Source organism: Meles meles, chromosome 8 (assembly GCF_922984935.1).
Source record: "Meles meles chromosome 8, mMelMel3.1 paternal haplotype, whole genome shotgun sequence".
NCBI lineage: Eukaryota > Metazoa > Chordata > Mammalia > Carnivora > Mustelidae > Meles > Meles meles.
The window spans coordinates 9,311,256-9,322,021 of NC_060073.1; the positions used below are offsets into that span (position 1 = coordinate 9,311,256).

Here is a 10,766-nt window from a genome sequence, read left to right on the forward strand (position 1 = left end):
GGAATGGGTGAGCCTTGTGGTGGGTATTAGGGAGGACACGTATTGCATGGAGCACTGGGCATGGTGCATAAACAATGAATCTTGGAACACTGAAAAAATAAAATTAAATTTAAAAAAATTATTCAGGGATGTCTGGTGGCTCAGTCAGTTAAGTGCTGCCTTTGGCTCAGGTCATGATCCTGGAATCCCAGCACCAAGCCTCTCACTGGGATCACTACTCAGCAGAGCATATGCTTCTCCCTCTGCCTCTCACCCTGCTCATGCTCTCTCTCTCTCTTAAATAAACAAAATATTTTTTTAATTTTTAAAAATTTTTTATAAACATATAATGTATTATTAGCCCCAGGGGTACAGGTCTGTGTGTAAACTTCACAGCACTCACCATAGCACATACCCTCCCCAATGTCCATGACTCCACCACCCTCTCCCTATCCCCCTCCCCCTGGCCCCCTCAGTTTGTTTTGTGACATTAAGAGTCTCTTATGGTTTGTCTCCCTCCCAATCCCATCTTGTTTCATTTATTCTTCTCCTATCCCCCTAACCCCCCATGTTGCTTCTCCATGTCCTCATATCAGGGAGATCATATGATAGTTGTCTTTCTCCGATTGACTTATTTCACTAAGCATGATACACTCTAGTTCCATCCACGTCGTCACAAATGGCATGATTTCATTTCTTTTGATGGCTGCATAGTATTCCATTGTGTATATATACCACCTCTTCTTTATCCATTCATCTGTTGATGGACATCTAGATTCTTTCCATAGTTTGGCTATTGTAGACATTGCTGCTATAAACATTCGGGTACACGTGCCCCTTCGGATCACTACGTTTGTATCTTTAGGGTAAATACCCAGTAGTGCAATTGCTGGGTCATAGGGTAGTTCTATTTTCAACATTTTGAGGAACCTCCATGCTGTTTTCCAGAGTGGTTGGACCAGCTTGCATTCCCACCAACAGTGGAGGAGGGTTCCCCTTTCTCCACATCCTCTCCAGCATCTGTAATTTCCTGACATGTTAATTTTAGCCATTCTGACTGGTGTGAGGTGATATCTCATTGTGGTTTTGATTTCTATTTCCCTGATGCCGAGTGACGTGGAGCACTTTTTCATGTGTCTGTTGGCCATCTGGATGTCTTCTTTGCAGAAATGTCTGTTCATGTCCTCTGCCCATTTCTTGATTGGATTGTTTGTTCTTTGGGTGTTGAGTTTGCTAAGTTCCTTATAGATTTTGGATACTAGCCCTTTATCTGATATGTCGTTTGCAAATATCTTCTCCCATTCTGTCAGTTGTCTTTTGGTTTTGTTAACTGTTTCCTTTGCTGTGCAAAAGCTTTTGATCTTGATGAAATCCCAATAGTTCATTTTTGCCCTTGCTTCCCTTGCCTTTGCCGTTGTTCCTAGGAAGATGTTGCTGCGGCTGAGGTCGAAGAGGTTGCTGCCTGCATTCTCCTCAAGGATTTTGATGGATTCCTTTCTCACATTGAGGTCCTTCATCCATTTGGAGTCTATTTTTGTGTGTGGTGTAAGGAAGTGGTCCAATTTCATTTTTCTGCATGTGGCTGTCCAATTTTCCCAGCACCATTTATTGAAGAGGCTGTCTTTTTTCCATTGGACATTCTTTCCTGCTTTGTCGAAGATTAGTTGACCATAGAGTTGAGGGTCGATTTCTGGGCTCTCTATTCTGTTCCACTGATCTATGTGTCTGTTTTTGTGCCAGTACCATGCTGTCTTGATGATGACAGCTTTGTAATAGAGCTTGAAGTCCGGAATTGTGATGCCACCAACTTTGGCTTTCTTTTTCAATATTCCTTTGGCTATTCGAGGTCTTTTCTGGTTCCATATAAATTTTAGGATTATTTGTTCCATTTCTTTGAAAAAAATGGATGGTATTTTGATAGGGATTGCATTAAATGTGTAGATTGCTTTAGGTAGCATAGACATTTTCACAATATTTATTCTTCCAATCCAGGAGCATGGAACATTTTTCCATTTCTTTGTGTCTTCCTCAATTTCTTTCATGAGTACTTTATAATTTTCTGTGTATAGATTCTTAGCCTCTTTGGTTAGGTTTATTCCTAGGTATCTTATAGTTTTGGGTACAATTGTAAATGGGATTGACTCCTTAATTTCTCTTCCTTCTGTCTTGTTGTTGGTGTACAGAAATGCAACTGATTTCTGTGCACTGATTTTATATCCTGACACTTTACTGAATTCCTGTACAAGTTCTAGCAGTTTTGGAGTGGAGTCTTTTGGGTTTTCCACAGATAGTATCATATCATCTGCGAAGAGTGATAGTTTGACTTCTTCTTTACCAATTTGGATGCCTTTAATTTCTTTTTGTTGTCTGATTGCTGAGGCTAGGACTTCTAGTACTATGTTGAATAGCAGTGGTGATAATGGACATCCCTGCCGTGTTCCTGACCTTAGCGGTAAAGCTTTCAGTTTTTCTCCATTGAGAATGATATTTGCGGTCGGTTTTTCATAGATGGCTTTGATAATATTGAGGTATGTGCCCTCTATCCCCACACTTTGAAGAGTTTTGATCAGGAAGGGATGCTGTACTTTGTCAAATGCTTTTTCAGCATCTATTGAGTGTATCATATGGTTCTTGTTCTTTCTTTTATTAATGTGTAGTATCACATTGATTGATTTGCGGATGTTGAACCAACCTTGCAGCCCTGGAATAAATCCCACTTGATCGTGGTGAATAATCCTTTTAATGTACTGTTGAATCCTATTGGCTAGTATTTTGGCGAGAATTTTTGCGTCTGTGTTCATCAAGGATATTGGTCTGTAGTTCTCTTTTTTGGTGGGATCCTTGTCTGGTTTTGGGATCAAGGTGATGCTGGCCTCATAAAATGAGTTTGGAAGTTTTCCTTCCATTTCTATTTTTTGGAACAGTTTCAGGAGAATAGGAATGAGTTCTTCTTTAAATGTTTGGTAGAATTCCCCTGGGAAGCCGTCTGGCCGGGGGCTTTTGTTTGTTTGGAGATTTTTGATGACTGTTTCAATCTCCTTACTGGTTATGGGCCTGTTCAGGTTTTATATTTCTTCCTGGTTCAGTTGTGGTACTTTATATGTCTCTAGGAATGCATCCATTTCTTCCAGATTGTCAAATTTGTTGGCATAGAGTTGCTCATAGTATGTTCTTATAATTGTCTGTATTTCTTTGGTGTTAGTTGTGATCTCTCCTCTTTCATTCATGATTTTATTTATTTGGGTCCTTTCTCTTTTCTTTTTGATGAGTCTGGCCAGGGGTTTATCAATCTTATTGATTCTTTCAAAGAACCAGCTCCTAGTTTCATTGATTTTTTCTATTGTTTTTTTGGTTTCTATTTCATTGATTTCTGCTCTGATCTTTATGATTTCTCTTCTCCTGCTGGGTTTAGGCTTTTTTGTTCTTTCTCCAGCTCTGTTAGGCATAGGGTTAGGTTGTGTATTTGAGACCTTTCTTGTTTCTTTTTTTTTTTATTTGACAGACAGAGATCACAATTAGGCAGAGAGACAGGCGGAGAGAGAGAGAGAGAGAGAGAGAGAGAGAGGAGTAAGCAGGCTCCCTGCTAAGCAGAGAGCCCGATGTGGGGCTTGATCCCAGGTGGGATCATACCTGAGCCGAAGGCAGAGGCTTTAACCCACTGAGCCACCCAGGCGCCCAAGAGACCTTTCTTGTTTCTTGAGAAAGGCTTGTATCACTATATATTTTCCTCTCAGGACTCAAAATGCGTCCCACTGATTTTGAACTATTGTGTTTTCATTACCATTTGTTTCCACGAATTTTTTCAATTCTTCTTTAATTTCCTAGTTGACCCATTCATTCTTTAGAAGGATGCTGTTTAGTCTCCATGTATTTGGGTTCTTTCCAAATTTCCTCTTGTGATTGAGTTCTAGCTTCAGAGCATTGTGGTCTGTAAATATGCAGGGAATGATCCCAATCTTTCGATACTAGTTGAGGCTTGATTTATGACCCAGGATGTGATCAATTCTGGAGAATGTTCCATGTGCACTAGAGAAGAATGTGTATTCTGTTGCTTTGGGATGGAATGTTGTGAATATATCTGTGATGTCCATCTGGTCCAGTGTGTCATTTAAGGTCTTTAATTCCTTGTTGATCTTTTGCTTGGATGATCTGTCCATTTCAGTGAGGAGAGTGTTAAAGTCCCCTACTATTATTGTATTATTATTGATGTGTTTCTTTGATTTTGTTATTAATTGCTTTATATAGTTGGCTGTTCCCACTTTAGGGGCATAAATATTTAAAATTTTTAAATCTTCTTGTTGGCCAGACCCTTTGAGTAGGATAGAGTGTCCTTCCTCATCTCTTATTATAGTCTTTGGCTTAAAATCTAATTGATCTAAGGATTGCCACCCCAGCTTTTTTCTGATGTCCATTAGCATGGTAAATTGTTTTCCACCCCCCACCACTTTAAATCTGGAGGTGTGTTTGGGTCTAAAATGAGTTTCTTGTAGGCAGCATATTGATGGGTTTTGGTTTTTTTTACCCATTCTGATACTCGGTGTCTTTTGATTGGGGCACTTAGCCCATTTACATTCAGGATAACTGTTGAGAGATATGAATTTAGTGCCACTGTATTGCCTGTAAGGTGACTGTTACTGTATATTGTTTCTGTTCCTTTCTGGTTTACTACTTTTAGGATCTCTCTTTGCTTAGAGGACCCCTTTCAATATTTCCTGTAGAGCTGGTTTGGTGTTTGCAAATTCTTTCAGTTTTTGTTTTTTATCTCTCCTTCTATTTTCAATGATATCCTAGCTGGATATAGTATTCTTAGCTGTATGTTTTTCTCATTTAGTGCTCTGAATATATCATGCCAGTTCTTTCTGGCCTGCCAGGTCTCTGTGGATAAGTCTGCGGCAAATCTAATATTTTTACCATTGTATGTTACAGACTTCTTGTCCCAGGCTGTTTTCAGGATTTTCTCTTTGTCGCTAAGACTTGTAAATTTTGCTATTAGGTGACGGGGTGTGGACCTATTCTTGTTGACTTTGAGGGGGTTCTCTGCACTCCTGGATTTTGATGCTTGTTCCCTTTGCCATATTAGGGAAATTCTCTCCAATAATTCTCTCCAATATACCTCCCCTCTCTCTTTCTTCTTCTTATTCTTCTGGAATCCCAATTATTCTAATGTTGTTTCATCTTATGGTGTCACTTATCTCTCGAATTCTCCCCTCGTGGTCCAGTAGTTGTCTCTCTTGCTCAGCTTCTTTATTCTCTGTCATTTGGTCTTCTATATCACTAATTCTTTCTTCTGCCTCATTTATCCTAGCAGTAAGAGCCTCCATTTTTTATTGCACCTCATTAATAGCTTTTTTGATTTCAACTTGGTTAGATTCCAGGCAGGGTTTCACTAATATCTTCCAAGCCGTTTTTGAGCCTGGATAGAAGCTTGAGAAATGTCATTCTGAACTCTAGATCTGACATATTACCCATGTCCATATTGATTATGTCCCTAGCCTTCCGTACTGCCTATTGTTCTTTTTTTTTTTTTTTGTGGTGAGTTTTTCTACCTTGTCATTTTGTCCAGATAAGAACATATGAAAGAGCAAATAAAATACTAAAAGTGTGGCAAAGACCCTAGGAAAATGTGCTTTAACCAAATCAGAAGAGACTCCAAATCGTGTTGGAGGAGAATATGGGTAAAAAGAAGTTCAGAAAAAAAAATTTTTTTAAAGAAAACAAATAAGGAAAAAATATAAAAAAGAAAAAATATATATATTAGACTGGTGAGTAGAACAGGGTCACTCACTTAATTTTGGAGTATTTTGGTCTCTTAGAAGAAATTACTTCCCAAAATTTTAAAGAATGGAAATCATATATAAGGGTAAACACAATGAAGGGATGGAATATGACTATAAAGCTGAAAAAAATTTTAATTTCTAAAAAGGGAGTTGATAAGGTAAGTTGGTTGGGAGAATAAAGAAAAAGAAAGTGGAGAGAATTTGCTGAGACTGGAGACTAGAACAAACCCAGTGCTAGATTTAGGGTGTATTTTGATCTATTAGAAAAAGTTGTACCCCAAATTTTTTAGAAGAAAATCCCTATGTTTATACAAAAAATAAAGTTAGATACAATGAAGGATAAAATAAGACTACAATAATGAAGTTTCAAAAAATATTTTTTATGAAGAGTATTGTTAAGATAAACTAGTTAAAAAACATTAAAAGAGGAAAGGGTAAAAGTTTAAAAAAATTTAGCAGCAGAAAAAAAATTTTAAAAATTAATTAACTTTGCAATACTAAAGAATCATGGGAAGAAAGCTATGAATTCCATGCTTTGCTTTATCCTCTTCAGGAATTCCACTGTTCTCCTTGGGAAGTGAACTTGGTCTTGGCTGGATTTCTTGTTGATCTTCTCGGGGAGGGGCCTGTTTCAGTGATTCTCAAGTGTCTTTGCTCCAGGTAGAATTGCACCGCCATTAGGGGCCGGCCTAAGTAATCCGCTCGGGTTTGCCTTCAGGAGCTTTTGTTCCCTGAATGCTTTCTGTAGAGTTCCAAAGGATGGGAATGCTAATGGCGGCCTCCTGATCTCCAGCCCAGAGGAGCCGAGAGCTCGGGGCCCCACTCCTCAGTGTGCTTTACTTTTCATATCTCAATGGATCAGAAAATAATGACTTATTATTAGTATATCTCAATGCAATGCAATTGTCCAGGACAGGGAAAATGCAACTTGATGTGCTGGAATTCAAGTGTAGTACAAAGGGAGTGTTCCCATGGGGTATGGGTAATGAGTTTGTGTACTGTTTGTGGAGATTTTAAAAAGACAATGAAATAGAATAAAGACCAACTTCTTTGAATGATCAGCATGAGCTAGTTTTTCTAGATAATATCATGGGTAACATGCCCCTCCTTGCTGGACATTTTAAATAATTGTGACACTGATTTGGAGCAGGGTGCTCCCAGTGACCTGTCCATGACATATCCTGACCACATCTACTCATTCACAAGTCCAGGCTTCTCCCACCGAGTGGCTTCTTGGCTTCTGGATGGGATTTAGGGCTCTCTTGGATCACTGCACTCAATGGCAGCCATTCTGGGAAAGTCAAAACAATGGGGACATTAAAAAGAGTCATTATTGTCAGGGGTTGGGGAGAGGAAGGAACCAATAGGCAGAGCTCAGATGATTGTAAGGGCAGTAAAACTCTTCAGTAATATAAAGCTATAAAGGGGATGTTTATCACATACATTTCACAAAAAGCATAGACTATAAATCACCAAGAGTGAGACCGGAGGTAAAGTTTGGACTTTGGGTGATAAGGATGTGTTCACAGAGGTTCACCAGCTGTAACCAATACACTGCCAGGTGGGGGATGTTGATAGTGGTGTATGCTGTGCATGTGTATGATTTTAGGAGATATGTAGGAACTCTCTGCACTTTAAGCTCAATTATGCTGTGAGCCTAAAACTAATCTAAAATAAAAACCTCTATTTTTTAAAAATTTCTTTTCAGTGAAACAGTATTCATTGTTTTTGCACCACACACAGTGCTCCATGCAATACATGCCCTCCCTATTACCCACCACCTGGTTCCCCCAACCTCCCACCCACCTCCACCCCTTCAAAACCCTCATGTTGTTTTTCAGTGTCCATAGTCTCTCATGGTTCACCTCTTCCAATTTCCCTCAACTCCCTTCTCCTCTCCATCTCCCCATGTCCTCCATGTTATTTGTTATGCTCCACAAGAAAGTGAAACCATATGATAATTGGGTCTCTCTGCTTGACTTATTTACACTATGGAGTATTATGCCTCCATCAGAAAAAAACACCTCTATTAAAGACAAAAAAGAAGGAAAACTCATTGTTGAGAATATTCTCTTGGACACCATAGAAATCAAATAATCCAATTAAAAATGGGCAGAAGACCGCCAGATGGCCAGCAGACACATGAGAAGATGTTCAGCATCACTCATCACGAGGCACATGAATGAAGAAACTGTGTTCAGCACAATCCATTTTTGCCTCAGAAATAGTTTTTAACTTTGTACTTGGAAATAGCTTCAAAGTTACAGAAGATGGATGCAACTAGGGTATAAGGTGCTGAGCAAAGTAAGTCAGTCAGAGAAAGACAAATACCATAAGATTTCACTCATGTGGAATTTAAGAAACAAAACAGATGTATATAGGAGAAGAAAAGGAAAGATAAGATAAAAACAGAGAAGGAGGCAAACCATAAGAAATCCTGAACTATAGAGAACAAGCTGAAGGTTGCTGGAGGGGTAGTGGATGGAGGATGGGCTAAATGGGTGATGGGCACTAAGGAGGACACTTGTGATGAACACCGGGTGTTACATGGAAGTGATGAATCACTGAATTCTATTCCTGAAACTAACACTACACTATATGTTAAATATCTTGAATTTAAATAAAATCTCAGAAGAAAAACAAAAACAAACCTACAAAGTTACAGAAATGTTGCAGTAATATGTGTAGTAGAACACTCATATACTTTTACTCATAGGCACTTTGCTGATGTGCCACTCTGTTTACTTCAGTATACAATTGCCTTTATTTTCTCCCAGTTCTAGGGTTAGTATTGTCTTTTCAACTGATCAGTCATTTGGCATCCTTCGTCTTCCCTTTATACCTTTCTACTCCCCTAGACATTCAATAACCTCTAGTACCAATTCTTGCATATATTTTGCATGTATTTGCATAGAGCAAATATTTGCTCTGCTCAGTATGTAGTCAACTTCATCAAATGGGCCAAGGTTCATCTCAACAGATGCAAATTCCTGCATATTTGCGCGAACATTGCCAGTTCCTGCAGCTCAATCTCTTCCTTTTCCTCTCCTCCAAAAGTGAGAGGGTGGACTAAGGTCCCCATTTTTGAGAGGTGGAGAGAGATGGTGTGGCCTCCCTCTCCAGTGAGAACGCACCCAGAGCACTGAGAACTGAGTATGGTCCATGAGTTCTTTTTTTTTTTTTTAAGATTTTATTCATTTATTTGACAGAGAGAGTGATCACAAGTAGGTAGAGAGGCAGGCAGAGAGAGGGGGAAGCAGGCTCCCTGCCGAGCAGAGAGCTGGGTGCGGGACTCGATCCCAGGATGCTGGGATCATAACCTGAGCCAAAGGCAGAGGCTTTAACCCACTGAGCCACCCAGGCACCCTGGTCCATGAGTTCTTAATAAATAAGTGTGTGTGTCTGTGTGTGTCTGTGTGTGCATGTTCACACAAGCAAGCCCACGCACACTGGGGAGGATCTTTTAAGATGTGGGTCCTGGCAAGTGTCCTTTTGCCTGGGCCTAGTAGTGTCACAGATCCTGAGGTGTTTGGGAGAAGGTGGAGGGGAGGGACCCATTATAACAGTTGTGTCCTAGGTACTTTGGGCCAGTTTCCATAAAAAACATATTAAATACCATATCTTAAAACAACATCAGTATAAAGATGAATATACCCCACTTTGGTGCGTTGGTATATATTCATTATTACTACAGTCACTTTTGGGAAATATTTTTAAAGAAATTATTACATTTTTGTGGAATCCTAAAACTATCATGTGACTAATTCTCTGTACGTGCTTTGCCTGGTGGAAGTCAGCCATGGTGGCAGCTGAGAAACAGTCCTGAGGAAGGGTCAAGACTCTTCTGGGTGATAGGATAGGCATGAAGGAAGAGTGATACCATGAATTGTAAGCAGAAGGGGTGGTGATATCTTATCCCTGGTGATAGGACTGTGGGGACAGGTAGAAGTAAGGACAGCTATGGTTCAGTATAAAACCCAAAGGCTTTGGGAGGGAGACAAACCATAAATGACTCTTAATCTCACAAAACAAACTGGGGGTTGCTGGGGGGAGGTGGGGATGGGAGAGGGGGAGGGGGTTCTGGACATTGGGGAGGGTATGTGCTATCGCGAGTGCTGTGAAGTGTGTAAACCTGGCGATTCACAGACCTGTACCGCTGGGGATAAAAATACATTATATGTTTATAAAAAAAAAATTGGAAGGGGAGGCGAACCATAAGAGACTATGGACTCTGAAAAACAACCTGAGGGTTTTGAAGGGTCAGGGGTGGGAGGTTGGGGGAACAGGTTGTGGGTAATAGGGAGGGCATGTTTTGCATGGAGCACTGGGTGTTGTGCAAAAACAATGAATACTGTTACACTGAAAAAATAAATAAATAAATAAAAAACCCAAAAATCCCCCAAGGGCTTTGCACTCTTCCCGCAGAACACGCACCTTTCCCTCAACCTTCCTGGCCTTGTAGGTCCTCCTGGTGGGGAAACTGGACCACACTGCCACTTGCAGGATCATGTCTAGGGGCATCCACAGAATTTCAGGGGGGCACCACCAACCTCAGTAGTTAGGTAAATCACATTTTAATGAAATATTTCAAGAATCAAAATGGAGGCCACATATTAAAATTTTAAATCAAGACCGCATTCACCCGTGGTTTGTATGAGTCATGTCTGTCCCGGCTCTAGCCCTGCCTGGCACTCTAGGACAGGGGCAGGAACTGAGCGAGGCCTAGCCATGGCTAGCTGTGCTCGCAGCACAGATGAAGACTGCAGTGTCTCAGGAACCTGCACGTGGCCCAAGCACCAGAACCTAAGTGTCGAGAGCTTCCCACATGGTCCTGATGGAAATGGGGGTCGGGAGAGTGGAAAAGCACATTGTCAGAGAGGACCATGTTGAGCTACACATGGGGATGAACTAAGTGCTTTTCACATTCCTCAGTCCTTCATCTATGTGCTCTCTAATGAAGAAGTGTGTGTGTGTGTGTGTGTGCGTGTGCAGGCAAAACCACCTGTGATA

General features: G+C 40.4%; 1 pseudogene; it reads right to left on the minus strand.

The window, feature by feature from the left end:
• Positions 1-10,265, minus strand: part of LOC123948549 — a 32,180-nt pseudogene extending 21,915 nt beyond the window's left edge.
• Positions 10,266-10,766: the final 501 nt, after the last annotated feature.